This window comes from Scyliorhinus torazame, chromosome 14 (genome assembly GCF_047496885.1).
Source record: "Scyliorhinus torazame isolate Kashiwa2021f chromosome 14, sScyTor2.1, whole genome shotgun sequence".
Classification (NCBI taxonomy): domain Eukaryota; kingdom Metazoa; phylum Chordata; class Chondrichthyes; order Carcharhiniformes; family Scyliorhinidae; genus Scyliorhinus; species Scyliorhinus torazame.
Genome location: NC_092720.1, coordinates 28,424,373 through 28,448,399, shown reverse-complemented (window position 1 = coordinate 28,448,399; position 24,027 = coordinate 28,424,373). Strand labels below are relative to the sequence as shown.

The window sequence follows — 24,027 nt, the reverse complement described above, 5'->3', positions numbered from 1 at the left end:
GACTGATATGCTCCTGCGGGGTGGTGGACCAGATGATGATGTCGTCCACATAGACGCGCACAACCTCGATGCCCTCCATCATCTGCTGCATGATGCGGTGGAACACTTCAGATGCTGATATGATTCCAAATGGCATTCTGTTGTAGCAGTACCTGCCAAATGGGGTGTTGAAAGTACACAGCTTTCTGCTGGACTTGTCCAATTGAATCTGCCAAAAGCCCTTTGATGCATCCAGCTTGGTGAATATGTTGGCTCGAGCCATCTCGCACGTGGTCTCCTCACGCTTGGGGATAGGGTAATGCTCCCACATGATGTTACGATTTAAATCCTTCGGGTCGATACAGATCCGGAGCTCGCCGGAAGGCTTCTTGACGCACACCATGGAACTGACCCAGTCGGTTGGTTCCGTCACTTTGGAAAGCACTCCTTGGTCCTGGAGGTCCTGCAGCTGCTGCTTGAGGCTGTCCTTGAGGGGTGCTGGGACTCTGCGAGGTGCATGAACCACAGGCGTGGCGTCCTGTTTGAGCAGGATTTTGTATGTGTTGGGAAGTGTGCCCATGCCTTCGAAGACATCTCGGTGTTGAGTGATGATGGCACTTAGTTGCGCCCTGACGTCCGCATCTTGGACGTCAGACGTGTCCTCTGGAGAGAGGGAATGTACGCGCTGCACGAGGTTGAGGAGCTTGCACGCCTGTGCGCCTAGCAGGGAGTCCTTTGAGGAGCCCACGATCTCGAAGGGTAGGGTGACTTTTCGCGAGTTGTGCGTCACCTCAAGTTGGCATGACCCGGTGGCGGGGATGACGTTACCATTATAGTCGACCAGTTGGCAATTGGATGGAAGAATTGTTGGTTTGACCCCCAGGGTTTGAAATGCTGACCATGCGAGGAGATTGGCGGAAGCACCAGTGTCCAGACGGAATCTGACCTGGGATCGGTTGACCGTCAGAGTGGCACACCACTCGTCGTCCGGATCAATGCTGTGCACCAACAGCAGCTGGTGCTTTCGATTCGGGGACAGCCTGTTCTTGGTTATGACAGTGACTCGAAAAGGCTCCCTGTCCTCGGTGTCACTGGTCTGCATGACGTCAGGATCGGACTCGGTGAAGGTGGGTTGGATTGCCCGAACATTCCTGCGTGGCTGGTTAAATCGTTGCGAGTTGGCAGGCTGGGCTGCTCGACAGCAGGCAGCATAGTGGCCAAGCCTGCCACAGCGTAGGCATTGTTGCGATTTGGCAGGGCATTGCCGCTTTAAGTGGACGGAGCCACAGTTGGCGCACGTCGTGACGTCAGTGCGTTTGTTGCACCACCACGCATGCGCGGTATGGTCTTGCATGGTGCGGGCCTGCGCATCGCGTTCCTCCACATCACCGTCCCTTCGTTTGGCGCGTACGTGCGCGGGAGGTCTCGGAAAGCACGCGAAATGGCCGCCCTCCTCCAGACTGCGGCCCGGGAGGTGTTCGATCGTTTGGACCCGTTCCGCCTCATGGGGCCCTTGCCACGGCGTTTCAGCTGCCTGTATGTAGGAGTACCGGCTGGTGGCATTCTTATGCAGGACACAGGTCTCGATGGCAGTCGCTAGGGTTAGCTGCTTAACTTAAAGGAGCTGCTGACGCAGGGTGTCCGACATGACCCCAAAAACAATCTGGCTGCGTATCATGGAGTCGGAGGTGGGCCCATAGCCACAGGATTGCGCGAGGATGCGGAGGTGTGTTAAATAGGATTGGAAAGGCTCGTCCTTATCCTGCAAGCGCTGCTGGATCAGATTCCTTTCGAAGCTTTCGTTGACTTCAACACTGGGGTGTGTGTCGAATTTGAGGAGAACCGTCTTGTACTTGGTCTTGTCCTCGTCGTCCGCAAATGTCAGGGAGTTAAAGATATGGATGGCAGGTTGCCCAGCCGTGGAGAGAAGGGCTATCTTCCTGGTGTCCGATGCATTCTCCCTGTCTGTGGCCTCGAGGAAGAGCTGGAAACGCTGTTTAAATATCTTCCAATTTACCCCGAGATTGCCAGCGATGCGGAGCGGCGGCGGCGGGTTGATGTTCTCCATGCTGTAGGATGCCGGAATGCTGAGAAGTTGCAGGTAGGTGTCACAAGTGCTAGATTGCGGCCACTCCTTGTACCATGTCGTGTTGGGTGTTCTGGTTCACAAACAAGCCAACAATGCTGGAAGTGGTGTAACGCTATTTTATTAACTGTTCAACTATGCTAACATACTGTAAACGTGGGTATAAGCAATACCAGCTTAACTATGGACCCTTTCCTATCACTATCTAGGTGAGGCACTCAGCACATGGTGAATGTCTGTGATGCAGGCTGTGAGCTCTGTGCTCTGAGCTGGCTGCTGCTAGAATGAGCGGGAACTCTCCTGTCCCCTGTCTTTATAGTGCTTGTGCTCTCACTGGTGATTGGCTGCGGTGTTATGTATGCTGGTTGGTCCTACTGCATGTCCATCAGTGTGTGTATGTGATTGCACCATAATGTACTGATGTATATTATGACAGTCTTCAGGCTTGTGAACACATTAGGATCCTGCCAAACAACTAACAAACGTCACCGTACGGCATTGGCGCTGTTTTATCACACCGTATGGAAGATGGCAGGGAGAGGCCAATCGCTTTCGTCTCCTGGACACTGGCTATGGCCGAGTGCAATTATGCGTAAATTGAGAAAGAGGGTCCGGCAGTTGTCTTCGCCATGAGAAAATTCCATCAATTTGTGTACGATCGATGGTTCATGATCGTTAAGGATCGCAAGCCACTGATATGTCTTTTTAACAAAGACAAAGTGATTCCGTCCATTGCCCCTGCCAGGATTCAGCATTGGTCCTCCTGCTGGCCGCCTATGAGTTCTGATTAGAACATTGTCCAGGTACCCAGATCCCAAATGCGGATGCATTAAGGCTTTGCCGACGCGTCCTCTTTCTCCTCTCAGGCACACTCAACTTTATGGATTTGTTTCCTGTTACAGCGTCCCAAATCCATGAGTGGACACAGACCAACTCGGTGCTTTTGAAAGTCTGACACATAGACCTGTATGGGGGTTAGCACAGAAGACTGCCAAATGAGTTGCGGGAATTCTCGACGAATGTGTCCAAGTTTAGTGTCGAAGACGCAGCCTTTTGAGGGGTACGCGCTGTCATCCCGGGTCAGGGCCAAGACCTGATCTCGAGGGTCCTGCACAACAATGGTGTCCAAAATGAAAATACTCGGCCGCACCTATGTTTGGTGGCCAGGCCTGGACATGGAGAGAGAGCTGGTAACCCAGCAGTGCAACGTATGTCAGGAGTAACAGAAGCTTCCACCAGCCACGCACCTTCACCCAAGGGAATGGCCGGGGTAACTGTGGGTGCAGTTCCACGCCTACTTTGCCAGCCCCTTTCAAAGATCGATGTTTTTACTCCTGATAGATGCCCACTCTCAGTGGTTGGATCCATAGAATATTGTCAACCACCACGAAGTCCACCGTTAAGAAATTGCACCTGTCTTTTAGTATGCACGGTATCCCTGCGGTGTTAGTTACCGACAATAAAATGCTTTTCATAAGTCTGAAGACAAACGGGGTACAGCACATTCGTATGGTCCCGCATCACTTGGCATCCAAGGGGCTGGCAGGAAGGGCGGTACAGATGTTCAATGATGTTACTGTGAAAAGCTCCTAGTCGCCACATTCCGGTGCCTGTTCGGGAACATAAAGGGAGAATACAGAATGTCCAAATTATCTAATAGCACCTCTTTCGGGACTTGTGAGAGGAAACCAGAACACCCGGAGGAAACCCACGCAGACACAGGGAGAATATGCAGACTCTGCGCAGACAGTGACCCAAGCCAGGAATTGAACCTGGGACCCTGATGCTGTGAAGCAACAATGCTAACCACTGTGCTACCGTGCCACCCACTAACTATCATCCCTTGTCATTCAATGGCATTACCAACAATGAGTCCCCCACGACCAACAGCCTGGGAATTATCATTGACCAGCAACCGAACTGGACTAACCATATAAATACGGTGGCTACAGACACCAAGGTGGCGCAGTGGTTATCACTGCTGCTTCATAGCGCCGAAGACCCAAGTTCGATCCTGGCCCCCCAGGTCACTGTCCGTGTGTAGTTTACACATTCACCCCCTGTCTGTGTGGATTTCACCCCCACAGCACGGTAGCCTTGTGAGGCAGCATGGTAGCCTTGTGGATAGCACAATTGTTTCACAGCTCCAGGGTCCCAGGTTTGATTCCGGCTTGGGTCACTGTCTGTGCGGAGTCTGCACATCCTCCCCGTGTGTGCGTGGGTTTCCTCCGGTTGCTCCGGTTTCCTCCCACAGTCCAAAGATATGCAGGTTAGGTGGATTGGCCGTGATAAATTGCCCTTAGGGTCCAAAATTGCCCTTAGTGTTGGGTGGGGTTACTGGGTTATGGGGATAGGGTGGAGGTGTTGACCTTGGGTAGGGTGCTCTTTCTAAGGGCCGGTGCAGACTCGATGGGCCGATTGGCCTCCTTCAGCACTGTAAATTCTATGATATCTATGAACCCAAAGATGGGCCAAGGATTGGCCACGCTAAATTGTCCATTAATTGGGAAAAACCATTTAAATTTTAAAAAGTTAAAAACTAAATAAATACTGTGGCTACAAGAGCAGTTCAGAGGTTACGAATCCTACGGCGAGTAACTAACCTCCTGACTCCCCAAAGCCTGTCCACAATCTACAATGGGTCCACAATTGGGCCCACAACTGTTCACAATTTACATAGATGATTTGGAGTTGGGGACCAAGGGCAATGTGTCCACGTTTGCAGACGACACTAAGATAAGTGGTAAAGCAAAAAGTGCAGAGGATACTGGAAGTCTGCAGAGGGATTTGGATAGGCTAAGTGAATGGGCTAGGGTCTGGCAGATGGAATACAATGTTGACAAATGTGAGGTTATCCATTTTAGGAGGAATAACAGCAAAAGGGATTATTATTTAAGTGATAAAATATGAAAACATGCTGCTGTGCAGAGAGACCTGGGTGTGCTAGTGCATGAGTCACAGAAAGTTGGTTTTCAGGTGCAACAGGTGATTAAGAAGGCAAATGGAATTTTGATCTTCATTGCTAGAGGGATGGAGTTTAAGACTAGGGCGGTTCTGCTGCAATTGTATAAGGTGTTAGTGAGGCCACACCTGGAGTATTGTGTTCAGTTTTGGTCTCCTTACTTGAGAAAGGAACTGGAGGGTGTGCAGAGGAGATTCACTAGGTTAATCCCAGACCTGAAGGGGTTGGATTACGAGGAGAGGTTGAGTAGACTGGGACTGTACTCGTTGGAATTTAGAAGGATGAGGGGGGATCTTATAGAAACATATAAGATTATGAAGGGAATACATAGGATAGATGTGGGCAGGTTGTTTCCACTGGCGGGTGAAAGCAGAACGAGGGGGCATAGCCTCAAAATAAGGGGAAGTAGATTTAGGACTGAGTTTAGGAGGAACTTCTTCACCCAAAGGGTTGTGAATCTATGGAATTCCTTGCCCAGTGAAGCAGTAGAGGCTCCTTCATTAAAAGTTTTTAAGATAAAGATAGATCGTTTTTTGACGAATAAAGGGATTAAGGGTTATGGTGTTCGGGCTGGAAAGTGGAGCTGAGTCCACAAAAGATCAGCCATGATCTCATTGAATGGTGGAGCAGGCTCGAGGGGCCAGATGGCCTACTCCTGCTCCTAGTTCTTATGTTCTTATGTACAAGGCACAAGTCAGGAGCGTAATCCTCTCCACTTGCCTGGATCAGTGCAGCTCCAACTGCACTCAAGAAATTCATCACCATCCAGGACAAAGCAACTCACCAAATTGGTATCCTTTCCATAAACATTCATTCCCTCCACCGACGAACAGTGGCAGTAGTGTTTACCCTCTACCAGGTGCACTGCAGGAACTCACCAAGTCTCCTTTGGCAACACTTTCCAAACCTATAACCCCTGACATGTAGAAGGACAAGCATGGCAGATACATGGGAGCACCACTACCTGGAAATTCCCCTCCAAGCCACTCACCATCCTGACTTGGAAATAAATTGCCGTTCCTTCACCATTGCTGGGTTAAAATCCTGGAACTCGCTCCCTAATAGCACCTTGCATGTACCTACATTCCATTGTTATATACATGTTTTTTTACATGTGCAATATCTCTTTCAGAACCGAGTCACATGACATGCATGATGGCATTGTCTACTTTGCGGGCTTCCGGGCAGTCTAGTGTCACACCTTTTACAGTGTTGACCTACCATGGGTGGCACGGTAGCACAGTGGTTAGCACCGTTGCTTCACAGAGCCTGGGACCCAGGTTCGATTCTCAACTTGGGTCCCTGTATGTACGGAGTCTGCACTTTCTCCCTGTGTCTGCGTGGGTTTCCTCCGGGTGCTCCAGTTTCCTCCCACAAATCCCGAAAGACGTGCGGTTAGGTGAATTCGACATTCTGAATTCTCCCTTAGTGTACCCGAACAGGCGCCGGAATGTGGCGACAAGGGTATATCACAGTAATTTCATTGCAGTGTCAATGTAAGCCCACTTGGATTAGATTTGTTGATTGTCACGTGTACCGAGATGCAGTGAATAATATGTTTCTGCGAGCTGCTCAAACAGATCATTTAGTACATGAAAATAAAATAAAGTAAAAAGAAAATACATAATAGGGCAACACATGATACACAATGTAACTACATAGACACCGGCATCGGGTGAAGCATACAGGAAAAAGTAGTAATCAGGTCAATCCATAAGGCGATCGTTTAGGAGTCTGGTAGCTAGCGAGGAAGAAGCTATTTATGAGTCTGTTCGTGCGTCTTCTCAGACTTTTGCATCTCCTGCCCGATGGAAGAAGTTAGAAGAGTGAGTAAGTTGGGTGGGAGGTGTCTTTGATTATGCTGCCCGCTTTCCCAAGGCAGGGTGTAGATAGAGTCAGGTGGATGGGAGGCAGGTCCTTGTAATGGACTAGGCTGTGTCCACGACTCTGAAGTTTCTTGCGGTCTTGGGCCGAGCAGTTGCCATACCAGGCTGTGATGTAGCCCGATAGGATGCTTTCTATAGTGCATCTGTAAAAGTTGGTAAGAGTTAATGTGGACATGCCGAATTTCCTTAGTTTCCTGAGGAAGTTTAGGCGCTGTTGAGCTTTCTTGGTGGTAGCGTCGACGTGGGTGGACCAGGACAGATTTTTGGTGACAATAAAGATGATTATCGTTATTAAATAAACCTCTGTTGATCTTGCATTAAACCCATATGCTTCAACAATTGATTTCTTTTGTCCAAAAGCAGAAAATACTGGACAATCTCAGCAGGTCTGACAGCATCTGTGGAGAGAGAAGGGAGCGAACGTTTTGGGTCTGGATGTCTCTTCGTCTCTCTCCACAGATGCTGTCAGGCCTGCTGAGAATGTCCAGCAATTTCTGTTGTTATTTCAGATCCAGCATCCTCAGAAATTGCTTTTTATTTCTTTTGTACTGTTAGTCTCAAGATACAACAGCCATGGACGACAGTGGTTCAAGAAGGCAACTCACCAGCACCTTTTCATGGGGAATTAGGGATGGACAATGAATGCTGACCTAGTGAACAAAGCCCACATCCTTTTGAATTAATTTTTTAAAATGTTTGCATTTTGCGGAACTCCGAACTGCCAAAACTGTTTGTGGCAACGTCTCAGCTGGACGGTTGGTTACTGGATGATAAAGAATATGTGTTACAAAGGTGGTTCAAGGTGGCTCATGACACTACTCCAGCACCCTAGGACAGAGGAAGAAAAGAAACAATGGGCGGGATTCTCCATTCCTGCGGCTAAGTGCTGGATGGAATCCGTGGGAGGTTCACATCAAAACAATCGGCGCAAACCCCTCCCCAATTCCGGTCCCGAAAGATTCCAGCGCTGCAAGAAACGCCCACAGATCGCATCGAGAACGGCCGGAGAGTGGGAGGCTCCCGGGCCGCGCATGCGTGCGGCTGACGACCTGCAGCGGTCGCATCGTACAACATGGCGCCAACCGTGCGCGTAACCTAACCCGCCAACTGCGACCCCACAGCCCAACCCCTGGTCACCCCACTGCTACCCCTCACCAGTCACCCAGCCCTGGAAAACACCCCCCCCCCCTCCCCCACCCCGGCCAGCGGCACGGATCCCGGACGAGTGTGGTGGCGCTGGACCCAGTCCACACGTGTCCCGCACCGTCAGCCCATCGGGGGTGGAGCATCACAGATGGGCCGGCCGATGAGGCGCCAACAGCATTGCGACTGCGCACGCCTCGAGTCATGATGATGCCCATTTGGAGAGGGCGGAGAATTGCAAACCAACGTCAATTCGGTGCCGGACCCGATTCCGGCGTTGGAATCGATTCTCCGCCCAATCGCCAATTACGATTTTGGCATCAGGCAACGGAGAATCCCACCCTATCAGTGTCATGTCTTTACAAGGTCAGTGATTGAGGGGACAATAGGCCTACTGAAGATGAGGTTCCACTGCCTGCACCGTTCCTGGGGATCCGTGCAATTCACTCCAGAGTATGTGTCTCTTATCCTTGTGGTATGCTGCAATATTTTACTGGCAAAGTGGAACCCGCTTGAGGATGAGGTTCCCAAGGCAGCTCCACAAGCCCCAGAGGAAGACTTCACAGATGGATCGGATGGGGAGCCGGTGAGGGCTTGCAGATCCGAGTGCAACTCTCGGGGCCCCCGGTTCTGCCCCTGAAGCTGCTTCTCCGTAAGAGTCACCACTCTCTCAGTGGAGGAGGCTGTGCGCCTGGTCTTCAGGATCAATGCAATGTTCAAACTCTGCATGGATGCCTCCACCACTGAAATCTTGGCACGCAGACCCTGGAAGTGAAACAGATAATATTAAGAACATCATCACTAAGTGTCCGCAAGCACAACGGTAGCTTTCCTCAACAGACACGAGCTTTACCAAGAGACTGTGAGTGGAAGATCTACGAGAACCCTGGGTTTTACCATTCTCACTGGAAATGCCAAAACCCCAGACTTCCTGCGTATTCCCCCAGTCTTCCTGCGTATTCCCCCAGTCTTCCTGCATATTCCCCCAGACTTCCTGCGTATTCCCCCAGACTTCCTGCATATTCCCCCAGACTTCCTGCATATTCCCCCAGACTTCCTGCGTATTCCCCCAGACTTCCTGCGTATTCCCCCAGACCTCCTGCGTATTCACCCAGACTTCCTGCGTATTCACCCAGTCTTCCTGCATATTCCCCCAGTCTTCCTGCATATTCCCCCAGTCTTCATGCGTATTCCTCCAGGCTTCATGCATATTCCCCCAGGCTTCCTGCGTATTCCCCCAGTCTTCCTGCGTATTCCCCCAGACTTCCTACATATTCCCCCAGACTTCCTGCATATTCCCCCAGTCTTCCAGCATATTCCCCCAGTCTTCCTGCATATTCGATTTCGGCGTGAGAACAGCTGGTGAGTCAGTTTCAGCGGGAGCATTGCGGAAGTGGCTGCTGGGAGTTTTTTAGGCGGGAACAGGAAGTTGACCCGCGGACGTCTGGGAAGACCCTCACCAATAAATTCTGGGGGAGAGGAAACCCATTGGTCTGAGGTAAGTACCATATTTTATTATATTATTATTATTTTTTATAAAAATTTAATTTAGTTGTTAGCCAGATCTTGGTAGAAAGTTAGAGGAATGGCGGGGAAGGGAGTGCAATGTTCCTCCTGCAGGATGTTTGAGGAGGTGAGGGATGCAGTTAGTGTCCCTGCTGATTTTACCTGCAGGAAGTGCTGCCATCTCCAGCTCCTCCAAGGCCAAGTTAGGGAACTGGAGCTGGAGTTGGAAGAACTTCGGATCATTCGGGAGGCAGAAGGGGTCATAGATAGCAGCTTCAGGGAATTAGTTACACCAAAGATTGGAGATAGGTGGGTAACTGTAAGAGGGACTGGGAAAAAGCAGTCAGTGCAGGGATCCCCTGCGGTCGTTCCCCTGAGAAACAAGTATACCGCTTTGGATACTTGTGGGGGGGATGACTTACCAGGGGTAAGCCATGGGGTACGGGCCTCTGGCACGGAGTCTGTCCCTGTTGCTCAGAAGGGAAGGGGGAGAGGAGCAGAGCATTAGTAATTGGGGACTCTATAGTCAGGGGCACAGATAGGAGATTTTGTGGGAGCGTGAGAGACTCACGTTTGGTATGTTGCCTCCCAGGTGCAAGGGTACGTGATGTCTCGGATCGTGTTTTCCGGGTCCTTAGGGGGGAGGGGGAGCAGCCCCAAGTCGTGGTCCACATTGACACTAACGACATAGGTAGGAAAGGGGACAAGGATGTCAGGCAGGCTTTCAGGGAGCTAGGATGGAAGCTCAGAACTAGAACAAACAGAGTTGTTATCTCTGGGTTGTTGCCCGTGCCACGTGATAGTGAGATGAGGAATAGGGAGAGAGAGCAGTTAAACACGTGGCTACAGGGATGGTGCAGGCGGGAGGGATTCAGATTTCTGGATAACTGGGGCTCTTTCTGGGGAAGGTGGGACCTCTACAGACAGGATGGTCTACATCTGAACCTGAGGGGCACAAATATCCTGGGGGGGGAGATTTGTTAGTGCTCTTTGGGGGAGTTTAAACTAATGCAGCAGGGGCATGGGAACCTGGGGCGTCATTCTCCGCCGGCGGGAGTCTCCGTTCTGCCGGCGCCCGGGGGTTTCCCGACGGCGTGGGGCTGCCCCACAATGGGAAACCCCATTGACCGGCCGGTGTTACGGAGACTCCCGCCGGCCGGTCGGGGCAGAAATGTGGCGGGGCGGGTAGGAGAATTTCGCCCCTGGATTGTAGTTTTAGGGTAAGGGAGAATGAGAGTATAGAGGTCAGGAGCACAGATTTGACGTCGCAGGAGGGGGCCAGTGTTCAGGTAGGTGGTTTGAAGTGTGTCTACTTCAATGCCAGGAGTATACGAAACAAGGTAGGGGAACTGGCAGCATGGGTTGGTACCTGGGACTTCGATGTTGTGGCCATTTCGGAGACATGGATAGAGCAGGGACAGGAATGGATGTTGCAGGTTCCGGGGTTTAGGTGTTTTAGTAAGCTCAGAGAAGGAGGCAAAAGAGGGGGAGGTGTGGCGCTGCTAGTCAAGAGCAGTATTACGGTGGCGGAGAGGATGCTAGATGGGGACTCTTCTTCCGAGGTAGTATGGGCTGAAGTTAGAAACAGGAAAGGAGAGGTCACACTGTTGGGAGTTTTTTATAGGCCTCCTAATAGTTCTAGGGATGTAGAGGAAAGGGTGGCGAAGATGATTCTGGATAAGAGCGAAAGTAACAGGGTAGTTATTATGGGAGACTTTAATTTTCCAAATATTGACTGGAAAAGATATAGTTCGAGTACAATAGATGGGTCGTTTTTTGTACAGTGTGTGCAGGAGGGTTTCCTGAAACAATATGTTGACAGGCCAACAAGAGGCGAGGCCACGTTGGATTTGGTTTTGGGTAATGAACCAGGCCAGGTGTTGGATTTGGAGGTAGGAGAGCACTTTGGGGACAGTGACCACAATTCGGTGTCGATTACGTTAATGATGGAAAGGGATAAGTATACACCGCAGGGCAAGAGTTATAGCTGGGGGAAGGGCAATTATGATGCCATTAGACGTGACTTGGGGGGGATAAGGTGGAGAAGTAGGCTGCAAGTGTTGGGCACACTGGATAAGTGGGGCTTGTTCAAGGATCAGCTACTGCGTGTTCTTGATAAGTATGTACCGGTCAGACAGGGAGGAAGGCGTCGAGCGAGGGAACCGTGGTTTACCAAGGAAGTGGAATCTCTTGTTAAGAGGAAGAAGGAGGCCTATGTGAAGATGAAGTGTGAAGTTTCGGTTGGGGCGATGGATAGTTACAAGGTAGCGAGGAAGGATCTAAAGAGAGAGCTAAGACGAGCAAGGAGGGGACATGAGAAGTATTTGGCAGGAAGGATCAAGGAAAACCCAAAAGCTTTCTATAGGTATGTCAGGAATAAGCGAATGACTAGGGAAAGAGTAGGACCAGTCAAGGACAGGGATGGGAAATTGTGTGTGGAGTCTGAAGAGATAGGCGAGATACTAAATGAATATTTTTCGTCAGTATTCACGCAGGAAAAAGATAATGTTGTGGAGGAGAATGCTGAGCCCCAGGCTAATAGAATAGATGGCATTGAGGTACGTAGGGAAGAGGTGTTGGCAATTCTGGACAGGCTGAAAATAGATAAGTCCCCGGGACCTGATGGGATTTATCCTAGGATTCTCTGGGAGGCCAGGGAAGAGATTGCTGGACCTTTGGCTTTGATTTTTATGTCATCATTGGCTACAGGAATAGTGCCAGAGGACTGGAGGACAGCAAATGTGGTCCCTTTGTTCAAAAAGGGGAGCAGAGACAACCCCGGCAACTATAGACCGGTGAGCCTCACGTCTGTAGTGGGTAAAGTCTTGGAGGGGATTATAAGAGACAAGATTTATAATCATCTAGATAGGAATAATATGATCAGGGACAGTCAGCATGGCTTTGTGAAGGGTAGGTCATGCCTCACAAACCTTATTGAGTTCTTTGAGAAGGTGACTGAACAGGTAGACGAGGGTAGAGCAGTTGATGTGGTGTATATGGATTTCAGCAAAGCGTTTGATAAGGTTCCCCACGGTAGGCTATTGCAAAAAATACGGAGGCTGGGGATTGAGGGTGATTTAGAGATTTGGATCAGAAATTGGCTAGCTGAAAGAAGACAGAGGGTGGTGGTTGATGGGAAATGTTCAGAATGGAGTACAGTCACAAGTGGAGTACCACAAGGATCTGTTCTGGGGCCGTTGCTGTTTGTCATTTTTATCAATGACCTAGAGGAAGGCGCAGAAGGGTGGGTGAGTAAATTTGCAGACGATACTAAAGTCGGTGGTGTTGTCGATAGTGTGGAAGGATGTAGCAGGTTACAGAGGGATATAGATAAGCTGCAGAGCTGGGCTGAGAGGTGGCAAATGGAGTTTAATGTAGAGAAGTGTGAGGTGATTCACTTTGGAAGGAATAACAGGAATGCGGAATATTTGGCTAATGGTAAAGTTCTTGAAAGTGTGGATGAGCAGAGGGATCTAGGTGTCCATGTACATAGATCCCTGAAAGTTGCCACCCAGGTTGATAGGGTTGTGAAGAAGGCCTATGGAGTGTTGGCCTTTATTGGTAGAGGGATTGAGTTCCGGAGTCGGGAGGTCATGTTGCAGCTGTACAGAACTCTGGTACGGCCGCATTTGGAGTATTGCGTACAGTTCTGGTCACCGCATTATAGGAAGGACGTGGAGGCTTTGGAGCGGGTGCAGAGGAGATTTACCAGGATGTTGCCTGGTATGGAGGGAAAATCTTATGAGGAAAGGCTGCTGGACTTGAGGTTGTTTTCGTTGGAGAGAAGAAGGTTAAGAGGAGACTTAATAGAGCCATACAAAATGATCAGGGGGTTGGATAGGGTGGACAGTGAGAGCCTTCTCCCGCGGATGGATATGGCTGGCACGAGGGGACAGAGCTTTAAACTGAGAGGTAATAGATATAGGACAGAGGTCAGAGGTAGGTTCTTTACGCAAAGAGTAGTGAAGCCGTGGAATGCCCTACCTGCTACAGTAGTGAACTCGCCAACATTGAGGGCATTTAAAAGTTTATTGGATAAACATATGGATGATAATGGCATAGTGTAGGTTAGATGGCTTTTGTTTCGGTGCAACATCGTGGGCCGAAGGGCCTGTACTGCGCTGTATTGTTCTATGTTCTATGTTCTATTCCCCCAGGCTTCCTGCATATTTCCCCAGACTTCCAGCATATTCCCCCAGACATCCTGCATATTCCCCCAGTCTTCCTGCATATTCCCCCAGTCTTCCTGCATATTCCCCCAGTCTTCCTGCATATTCCCCCAGTCTTCCTGCATATTCCCCCAGGCTTCCTGCATATTCCCCCAGTCTTCCTGCATATTCCCCCAGATTTCCTGCATATTCCCCCAGACATCCTGCATATTCCCCCAGTCTTCCTGCATATTCCCCCAGACTTCCTGCATATTCCCCCAGTCTTCCTGCATATTCCCCCAGTCTTCCTGCATATTCCCCCAGTGCCTCATTCAACCCTCTGAACTCTTATCATCCTCCTGCACCCCTGCCTCACCGACACCTTGCTCCACACTCACCCTCCAAGTCCAGGGTGTCCATCGGAAACATGGACAAGTTCAGAACATTGGGCGTCCACCATATGTTGTGTCTGCTCCATCGTGTTATGTTTTCTCTTCTCCAGAACGTGAATAAGTGCATTCACTAGTCCAGCCTTTACCTGCTACAGCATCCGAGCCTGCCCCTGAAGAGCCAGCTCTATGTGCCCATCAGACTGGCCTCTCACCCTTCCGTACACACAAGGTGAAGAGTCACATCTTCCATTCTTGATGTGCATAGTGATCTGTACTCCCTGGCACTATGCATCTCGCATCCCTGAGTGCCACTATTTATGCCCACCTTCCAAGACATCTAAACACAGCTCCACGCCAAGTTGGTAATCACACGATCATTGAACCGTTTCTGACACCGGATCCATGTTTGGCACACAACACCATGCCTGCTCATCTCCCCAGCCACCTCCATCCAAGCCTTCTTTGTCTGGTGGGATGGCCTCTTCCTTCCCCCCCATGGCATGAGTATTTTACGTGGGCACTCGATTAGAATGCCCACCCGGTCACCTGAGAATCCTGGGGGTGAGTGCCCACCAGCATTGGCAGCCCACATGCCAATCGGGTGCTGAGCCCATTACTTGTGCAAGATTTTCCACTCTCTCGTCGATAGCTTTATTTGGCTCTTTCCCAACTCCTAGCAGGGAGCTGGCTGGGTGTGTTTTGTACCACCCTCTGGGTCACCAGTCAACCCGGTGCCTGCCGTGCTCCCTCTCCCATTCCTGGGCGGGATTGTTGCATCATTGTCCGTGCATTTCACACCAGCCAGCCCGTAAGTGGCCAACCAGTGCAAAATTGCATTGTATCGATGTTGGCAGATGGAAGCGGACACCCCAACCACTTCCATGACGGCCAATCACATACGTTCGACGAGTGCAAAATTCAAGCCCAACTGTCCTTGGAAGACCATCAGCTTGGTGAAAACTTGCAGGAGAAATTTAGCGATAGGAAAAAATTGCTGGTCGAGCAGCAACACTCACATCCCATGTACATAGAAAATAGAAGCAGGAGCAGGCCATTCAGCCCTTCGAGCCTGCTCCGCCATTCATTATGATCATGGTTGAACAAATAAATGAAAATGCTCCTTGGTCTGCACAAACCGCTCTTCCAGTGTCTATGACTGAGGGTTTCAGACCAGCACATCCCAAGGTCCAGCACTACATGGCAGCTGCTTGAAAGGCTCGATGGGACAAGGCCGCTGTTTCAGGCCCTCCTACTCTGCTATACCGAGGGGCTGGAGACAGTGCAAAACCCCTCAGGTTGTCCGGTTGTCATGACATCAATATTCAAACTAGAACTTAAAACTGCAAGTGTAGTGAGGCAGCTTCGTGTGCCACATACTGTATTGAAAATAAAAAACTATCCCGTTTGCACTTCATGGAGTGTTAACTTCGAACTGTTAAGTAAGTTGCTTGCAAAAGTTTGATGAATGAAGTATGTGTTTGGAAGAAATAAAATCCTGGGTGAAGGAAGAATCAGAGAGGCTAGAGTTGGAGGACTGCAGCGATCTTGGAAAACTGTAGGGTTGGAGGAGGTTACAGAGATGATTGAGGAATGTAGATTTGAACCAGAAGATGCAGTAAGAAAAGTGTAATGACTTACGCCAGGCCTTTGAGATTGGCCAAGTAGTGGCCCAATCAGGGAACCCCTTTCTGTGCATATAACAGGGAGTGTCAGATCCTCTGCACTCCCGGTGCAGACTAAATGGTCATGGTTGTTCAGCTGTTGGGTTTGTAAATAAAATAAATTCTGGTGACGGGACTTCTGCCTCCGTGGACTTATTACAGTGGCGACGAGGAAAACGGAACGACCCGATGAATCCTGCTCGTCAGCAGCTGCCGCATATTGAGGGTAAGCCACTGACAGGACAAATGCCTTTATTAGGAAAATTGGACTCTTTTGACCCTGCAGTGGAAGACTGGGCCCAATATGTAGAGCGGATGAAGTACTTCTTTAGAGCAAGCGATGTAGTTCCGGATGAAAAGCAACAGGTCATTCTGCTGACCGCGTGTGGGCCAGCAGCCTTTGCCATTATACGCAGTCTCACTTTTCTGGAGGCACCGGATACGAAAACTTTCCAGGAATTGACGGACTTAGTAAAAGAGTTCGATGACCCGAAGCCACCTCTGATCCTGCAAAGGTACCAGTTTTACTCAACATTCCGAGACACTGGGGAGTCAGTTACAAACTTTTTAACGAGATTAAGACGATTAGCAGAGGCTTGCGAATTTGGCCTGACGCTAAATGAGATGATCCGAGACTGTTTGATATGTGGAATAAATAATTTAGCAATACAGTAACGTCTGTTAGCAGAGGCCGAGCTGGATTGCAAACAAGCATTGCAGCTGACTTTGTCCTTAGAAAAAGCGGCAAGCGGTGTGCATGAGTTACAGGGCACTCCGATGGAGGTAGATGCCCATACCAGTGAAACTGAGTTAAGGGACTACCGCTGGGGAACAGGCAACTACATAGCCACCCTCAGGAACGACTCGGACACTAAGTTAACCAGGCTCACTCGCAGAAGTCCTCCCAAGCAAGGGAAAATTAGGTCCAGACAGACGGCAGCCCCTGCAGCCTTTCGCCCGGCAAAATATTGTAGTTGTTGCCAGAGATTGGAGCCTGAAAGGGCAAATAGAAGCCCAAAGCCATCATCTTGGAGAAGATCACATAGGCCGGGGTACAGGAGAATGCATACCCGAGAAGACCCACCTACCTCCGACGAGGAACAACTAAATTGTGCAACGATGGTGAAATCAAAACCCATTAAATTATCCATAAGGTTGAATGGACTGATGGAAGTCAACACTGGAGCAGATGTATCAGTGGTGGGGGAAAATGTATTCAATAAAATTCGCACTGGACTCCAACCCTTATTCCTAACCAGGAGATCGGCAAAACCGAGGACATACACAGGGGAACCACTGAGAGTGTTGGGCACAACACATATAACTGTGGCTTATGGAGAGCAACTGGTTAGGCTGCCTTTAATGGTAGTGAAAGGTGCGGAGCCAAGTTTATTGGGACGAAACTGGCTAAAAGAGATCCAGCTGGATTGGGGAAACATTTTCCAGCTGGAAAATGGCCGCCTGAGCGAACTCCTGTGCAAATACCCAGAGGTTTTCCGAGAAGGGCTGGGAACAAAAAGGGAGCAAAGGTGACATTACATGTAGATCCAGAGGCAACCCCAAAATTCGACAAGGCCCGACCAGTACCCTTCGCATTAAGGCAGAAAGTCAATATGCAAATAAAACGATTCGAGTGTGAGGGAATAATAAAACCGGTCCAGTTTGCAGAGTGGGCGGCACCCGTGGTGCCTATCCTAAAGCCGGACCATTCGGTCCGCCTTTGTGGAGATTCAAAACAGACGATTAATCGCTATTCACAACTGGACAAATACCCAATTCCCTGGGTTGAGGATTTGTATGCAAAGCTGGCTGGAGGACTCCTATTCTCAAAGCTGGATATGAGCCAAGCATATCTACAGCTGGGGCAGGATTCTCCGAGCCCCCGCTGGGTCGGAGAATCGCCGGGGGCTGGCGTGAATCCCGCCCCCGCCAGTTGCCGAATTCTCCGGCAGCGGATATTCGGCGGGGGTGGGAATCGCGGTGCGCCGGTTGGCGTGAACCCCCGGCGATTCTCCGGCCCGCGATGGGCCGAAGTCCCGCTGCTGGAATGCCTGTGCCGCCGGCGAGAATCAAACCACCTCTCTTGCCGGCGGGACAAGGCGGCGCGGGCGGGCTCCGGGGTCCTGGGGGGGGACGTGGGGCGATCTGGCCCCGGGGGGTGCCCCCACGGTGGCCTGGCCCGCAATCGGGGCCCACCGATCCGCGGGCGGGCCTGTGCCGTGGGGGCACTCTTTTCCTTCCGCCTTCGCCATGGTCTCCACTATGGCGGAGGCGGAAGAGACCCCCTCCACTGCGCTTGCGATGGGATGCCGTGAGCGGCCGCTGATGCTCCCGCGCATGCGCCGCATGGCAAAGTCAGTTTCGCGCCAGCTGGTGGGGCACCAAAGGCCTTTCCCGCCAGCTGGTGGGGCGGAAATCAGTCCGGCGCGGGCCTAGCCCCTCAAGGTTAGGGCTCGGCCCCTCAAGATGCGGAGGATTCCGCACTTTTGGGGCAGCGCGATGCCGGACTGATTTGCGCCGTTTTTGGCGCCGGTCAGCGGACATCGCGCTGGTTGTGGAGAATCCCGCCCCTGAAGCTGGACGAAGAGTCCCCAAAATTCTCAATGATAAACACCCTGAAGGGCCTTTTTCAGTCCACAAGATTACCCTTCGGGGTATCGTCAGCTTGTGCGATATTCCAGAGGACAATGGAGAATATATTGCAAGGGGTGCCACAAGTCACCATTTACCTGGATGACGTTCTTATTACAGGAAAAACAAAGTAGTCCCTGGAGGATGACCTTCGGAGGTTTTCAGCAGCAGGCGTGCGCCTAAAGAGGGAGAAATGTATTTTCCTAGCACCTCAAGTAACCCATCTGGGGTACAAGGTTGACACCCTATGGATGTCCGGGTGAGGGTGATTAATGATGCCCTGGCCCCCAGCACAATCCAGGAGTTAAGGTCTTTTTCAGGACTGGTGACATATTATGGAAAGTTCATACGGACCAGAGCTTCCATCTTGGACCGCCTACACCAATTACTAAAAAAGGAGCAAGCCTGGGAGTGGTCCGCCCGCCAAGACAGGGCTTTGAAGAAAATAAAAAAACATCTTTCTTCAGAGAACGTCTTGGCACACCACGACCCCAGGAAAAAGTTGGTGTTCACATGCGACGCGTCTCCATATGGCGTTGGTGCAGTTTTGGTGCACAGAGGGCAAAACGGACAGGAACGACCATGCACTTACACCTCTTTGCTGTGGTCAATGTTTACAAACATTGGGGTTTCACCATTTAAGCCACTGAAGCGTGAAGGGATATGAATGGATCAAAGCTACAGATTTTTTTGCAAGCTTTCAATCACAAACCACTAGCGGAAAGCTATGAATGGCGAGCAGATACTGGATCTGTGGTAACCAGACTAAGGCACAGCTACCCTCCTACCAGGAATGAACATGTGGAGCTGCAAGGTGAGTGTTACAGCTATAATGCTTTCCACTGCCCCTGTCTGGGCTGCTCTCTAGCTTCCAGACAGGAGTCACTTTGCTAGGAGGGTTGGGGGTATTGGGTGTGTGGAGGGGTCTGTGTATTAGGGGGTATCTGTCGGGGATCCATTTAGGCAGGAGCCCCTGTGAGGAGTTCCCCTATTACAGGGGTCCTTGGGGGGGGTCTCCATATTACAGCAGTCCCTGTGGGCGGAGTCTCCTTATTATAGTGGTCTTTGGGGGGTTCCCTGTATTACCAGGGGCGGGGGGGGAGCTGCTCCTATTACTGAGGTCCCTTGGGTCCCCCATTACAGGGGCCACTGTGGGGGGGGGGGCGGTCTCCATATTACAGGGGTCTCTGGGGTCAATGCTCTATTATAGGGTTCCCTGTGGGGGCCCCACATTTCAGCGGTCGCTGGGGTGTTCCTATCACAGGGGTCCCTGTGGGGGTCTTCCTATTACAGATGTCTCTGGAGTCTCTCTATTACAGGGGTCCCTGTGGGAGTCACCATGTTACCGGGGTCCCTGGGGGAATTCCCCTATTATCGGGATCCCTGTGGGGGTCTCCATATTACCGGGGTCCCTGGGGGCATCCCCCTATTATCGGGGTCCCCCTATTATAGTGGTCTGTGGGGGGTCCCACTATTAGAGCGGTCCCTGGGGAGGTCCTCCTATTACAGTGGTCCCCGTGGGGGAGTCGGCATGGGGGGGGTGTCTGCTAGAGGAGGCGTGGGCAGGGGGATGGCCCTCGGAACCTCTCTACCAGCGTGACCCTGGCGTGGTGGACCTTGCAGTGGGCCGAAGATCCTTGGCCCACCGCGAGCTCCACCATGTCAGCTTCACAATTGTTGAGACCACAAGTGATCCATTCCCACATGATTCCCGGATGCGGGGACCCGAGAATCATGGGAAGCCGGGCCCGATAGAAAGATGTAAGTGGGTTATTAAGACCCATTTGCATTTATTTGCATCCCCCTTGCCGGCGGGCATCATGGTCCTCATTCACGCCACCAGCGGGGGGGGGGGTGGCGTCAGAGCATCGCATTCGTATCGATGGCAGGCACTGATGCCGATTTTCCCCTGACGCCCGATTCTCCATCCCATCGGGGAATGCATTCCAGGAATCTCGGGATTAGAAAACCCCATGCAATGAGCGGGTTTCTCCGTCCCGCCGCACCGGATTGCACGCCGACGGGAATCTCTGTTTCGCCAGCTGGTCAATGGGGTTTCCCATTGTGGGGCAGCCCCATGTCGTCATCAACCACCCGGCTGCCGGCAAAACGGAGAATTCTGACGGCGGAGAATTCAGTCCTTAGTCTCCCAAACAGAGCATCCTGGCCAATGTCTCCAAGCATCGAGCCCCTAGTGATCACTGCTAAGCTATGTGCTACCGTCCTGCCCATTAGTGCTCCTTATCATCCAAATGAGGTTCTTGTAACAAGGCTAAAGTACTTTCTCCTTATTAAGAAAAAAAGAGAATCTTTTTCCTTTTGATGGGATACTTTACGTAATATATATATTATTCTTTGAACCAACCGAGTCGATGAAATAAACAGTCGTCTTCTTTTAAAGATGAACTAATTTAATGAGTAATATAAATAATATTATGTGAGTCTTTTGTACTTAATACTCAACTGGTAAAATAAATAAAATACAATAAAAGATGACCAACTAACTATACAAGGTAATGATGAAATAACTTATTACTTCTCTCCCTCTAGCTAATCTAGGTCTTGTCTGTTCACTCTCCTGAAGCACCCTCTCTCAGAAAGAGCGGGATAGTCGTTCTTATACCAACTGATAGTGAGACATCTAGTGTTGAAATTACTGTACTACATTTACATACATTGATCATGGATATTGATACACAGAAATCACTACAATAGGATGCTGAATACCTCATACATTTGATGAGTAAGTTTTAAGATTAACTGCCACCATTACATAGGCCACAGAAGATGAATAGGACTGGGTTTTCGTTCCACAATCAGGTGTGCACCATGGCATCCCATCCCAAGTCATTTTGCACCAGATCATAGAATTTACAGTGCAGAAGGAGGCCATTCAGCCCATCGAGTCTGCACTGCCCCTTGGAAAGAGCACCCCACCCAAGCCCACACCTCCATCCTATCCTCGTAACCCACCCAACCTTTTTTTGGACACCAAGGGCAATTTAGCATGGCCAATCCATCTAGCCTGCACATCTTTGGACTGTGGGAGGAAACCCACACAGACACGGGGAGAACGTGCAGACTCCGCACAGACAGTGACGCAAGCCTGGAATCGAACCTGGGACCCTGGAGCTGTGAAGCAACTGTCCTAACCAATGTACCAAAGTATCTTCAATCGTTCCATTCACGGTTAAAATACTTTCTGTACCAATTCAGGACAACAGCACAGAAACCTCGTTGTAATAATAATGCAAAGAAATATCCATCTTAGTAGCTCCAAGGGGAAATTCCTCAGTAAGACTCATTAGGACTCACTTAATAGGACTCACAGCATTTGACTCTCTTTGAAGTGGTTGATGCTTATAAACAACCTCAAGGTGCAGCACAGTAGTTAACACTAACGGTGCCAGGGACCCAAGTTCAAATCCGACCATGGGTGATGTTCGGTATGGGGTTTGTATGTTCTCCCTATGTGTGCATGGGGTTCCTCCAGACGCTCTGCTTTTCTCCCACAGTCCACAAATGTGCAGGTTAACTGGGGCTATGGGGATAGGAATAGGCATAGGTAGGGTGTTCTTTATAGGAGGGTCGGTGCAGACGAGATGGGTCAAGTGGCCACTTCCTGCTCTGTAGGGATTCTATGGATTCTATAATTCACTTCACACTTTGAGTTGCCTTCGAACTTCATCAAAGCTTCGACCCTTAATCTGCATCAACGCCGAAAAGAACTGGAAAGAGAAATTCCTCGCTCCCTCGTGGAGCCAGGTCCCACCACTCCTTGTCATCTCCAGGACCTTCTGGCAATCTTTAAAACTGCGCAAGCGAATGATTATAAAACTGGGATGAAGATTGTACCTTGGCCTTAATGGCAGGATACAGTGCACCCTTTCCAATTTGAAATTCCCAGTCTCACATCCAGCTTAAGAAAACGTAGTCGCCAGTTCTTAATAGAACCTTTCCCTCCAGTCCCTCAGGCAGACCAATGACTCCGACGTGTGCTTTCTCCAACATCGGCTCTCCAAATCTTCCTGGATTTTTGACATACTTGGCTGGTTTTCCAAGGATTGAATTAGAGCTTTTCCCGAGGAAGCAACACATTTGACATCCAGGATTCTTGCCTCCGTATCATCAGTAGCCTTTTATCAGTATTCTGCAACTCAGCGTCACGAGCACATTGGTTTTGAGTTGGCACATTGAGCGTGTGGTGAATAACACAGATAGTGTCGACAGTCATTATTTTCGCCACCTCTGAGAGAGCCTTGCGTCAAGATTGCGAATGGTCTGGTTGAGCCTTTGACGGTTGGCTAGCAGAGTTGGTGGCAGATGTTAGCTTCTGGCTGCTGTTGAGTAAGGAGTCAAGAGTTCTGCTCCTTTCCTTGAACACATTCTACACAAAACTCTATCACCTCACACCACAAGTGGCACCTGCAACCCCTTTACATATCAGGGTCAATTATTGGATACTTAACATCAATTTGACATGTAATTGACATGTCTCTTAACCCATTCCTCAAATAGCAGAGACCAAAAATAAAGGCAGTGTCTTCCCCAGTGTGTAGTTGGAACAAATTTCTGCTCCATCCAATATTGGACGAGCAGCATGACAAATCTGAGGTAGCGGTGGCGTCAAGAGAGGTGATGATTAGATAGAGCTGGATATCGTCAACATGCACATGGAACTTGACATTACCTTTTCGGATCATGTTGCCAAAGCCAGCCTGCAGATGAGAAATAGGAAGAGAGTGGGGTTTGAATCTGATGCAAAAGTACCTGCCAGTTTTGCTTTTAAAAGCCTGAGTTGGAAGGAAAAACTGATGGAGGTGAGCAGCCTCAGAGTTATAGCGTCCTGTGGAAGAATGAGTTTGAGTCGGAGATATGGGACACCATCTTGATTTGGACACACTCAATATGCAGGAAGGGGGAGTACATAGTGGCCCAGATAATTACTGCAGCATGTGGAACTCAGCAAGGTCAATGTTCCATTAATATGTCTTCTCAATTCTAGAGCATATTTAACAGCCCACCCCCCAGAAATGCCTATGAGTCGGCAGTTATCAAAGATTAATCTACTGAACATGAGCAACAGAGGATAAGATTTTATTTTAACTTTCTTTGAACACTTCTGTTTATTATTAATTAGAACAAACATTTGAGGTTGGGGAAAAGGGGATATTTGACTGGGGGCAGGGGGAGAGGCAGTAATTTGAGGCTGTAAAGCATACAGTGGTTAGCACTGTTGCTTCACAGCACCAGGGTCCCAGTTCGATTCCCGGCTTGGGTCACTGTCTGTGCGGAGTCGGCACGTTCTACCCGTGTCTGCGCGGGTTTCCTCCGGGTGCTCAGGTTTCCTCCCACAAGTCCCAAAAGACACGCTTCTTAGGTGATTTGGACATTCTGAATTCTCCCTCTGTGTACCCAAACAGGTGTGGCGACTAGGGGATTTTCACAGTAACTTCAGTGCAGTGCTAATGTAAACCTACTTGTGACACTAATAAAGATTATTATTATCTCACAAGACATCCAGAAATACGCCCAACCAGAGACAGGAACTTAAAAGTGTACTTGGATACCTAATGGACTGATGGACTTTAAAGTATTTCCTGGACTGATAACAGGATGCCATGAGGAAATTA

At 50.0% G+C, this 24,027-nt stretch overlaps 1 long non-coding RNA gene across 2 annotated transcripts in view; it reads right to left on the bottom strand.

Annotated features, from left to right (window-relative positions):
• Nucleotides 1-8,135: 8,135 nt before the first annotated feature.
• Nucleotides 8,136-24,027, bottom strand: part of LOC140389280 (uncharacterized) — a 36,575-nt gene continuing 20,683 nt past the window's right edge. For both annotated transcript variants that reach the window (XR_011934318.1, XR_011934317.1), the window contains exon 4: nucleotides 8,136-8,821. This is a non-coding gene — a long non-coding RNA (uncharacterized lncRNA). The remainder of the gene's footprint in view (nucleotides 8,822-24,027) is intronic.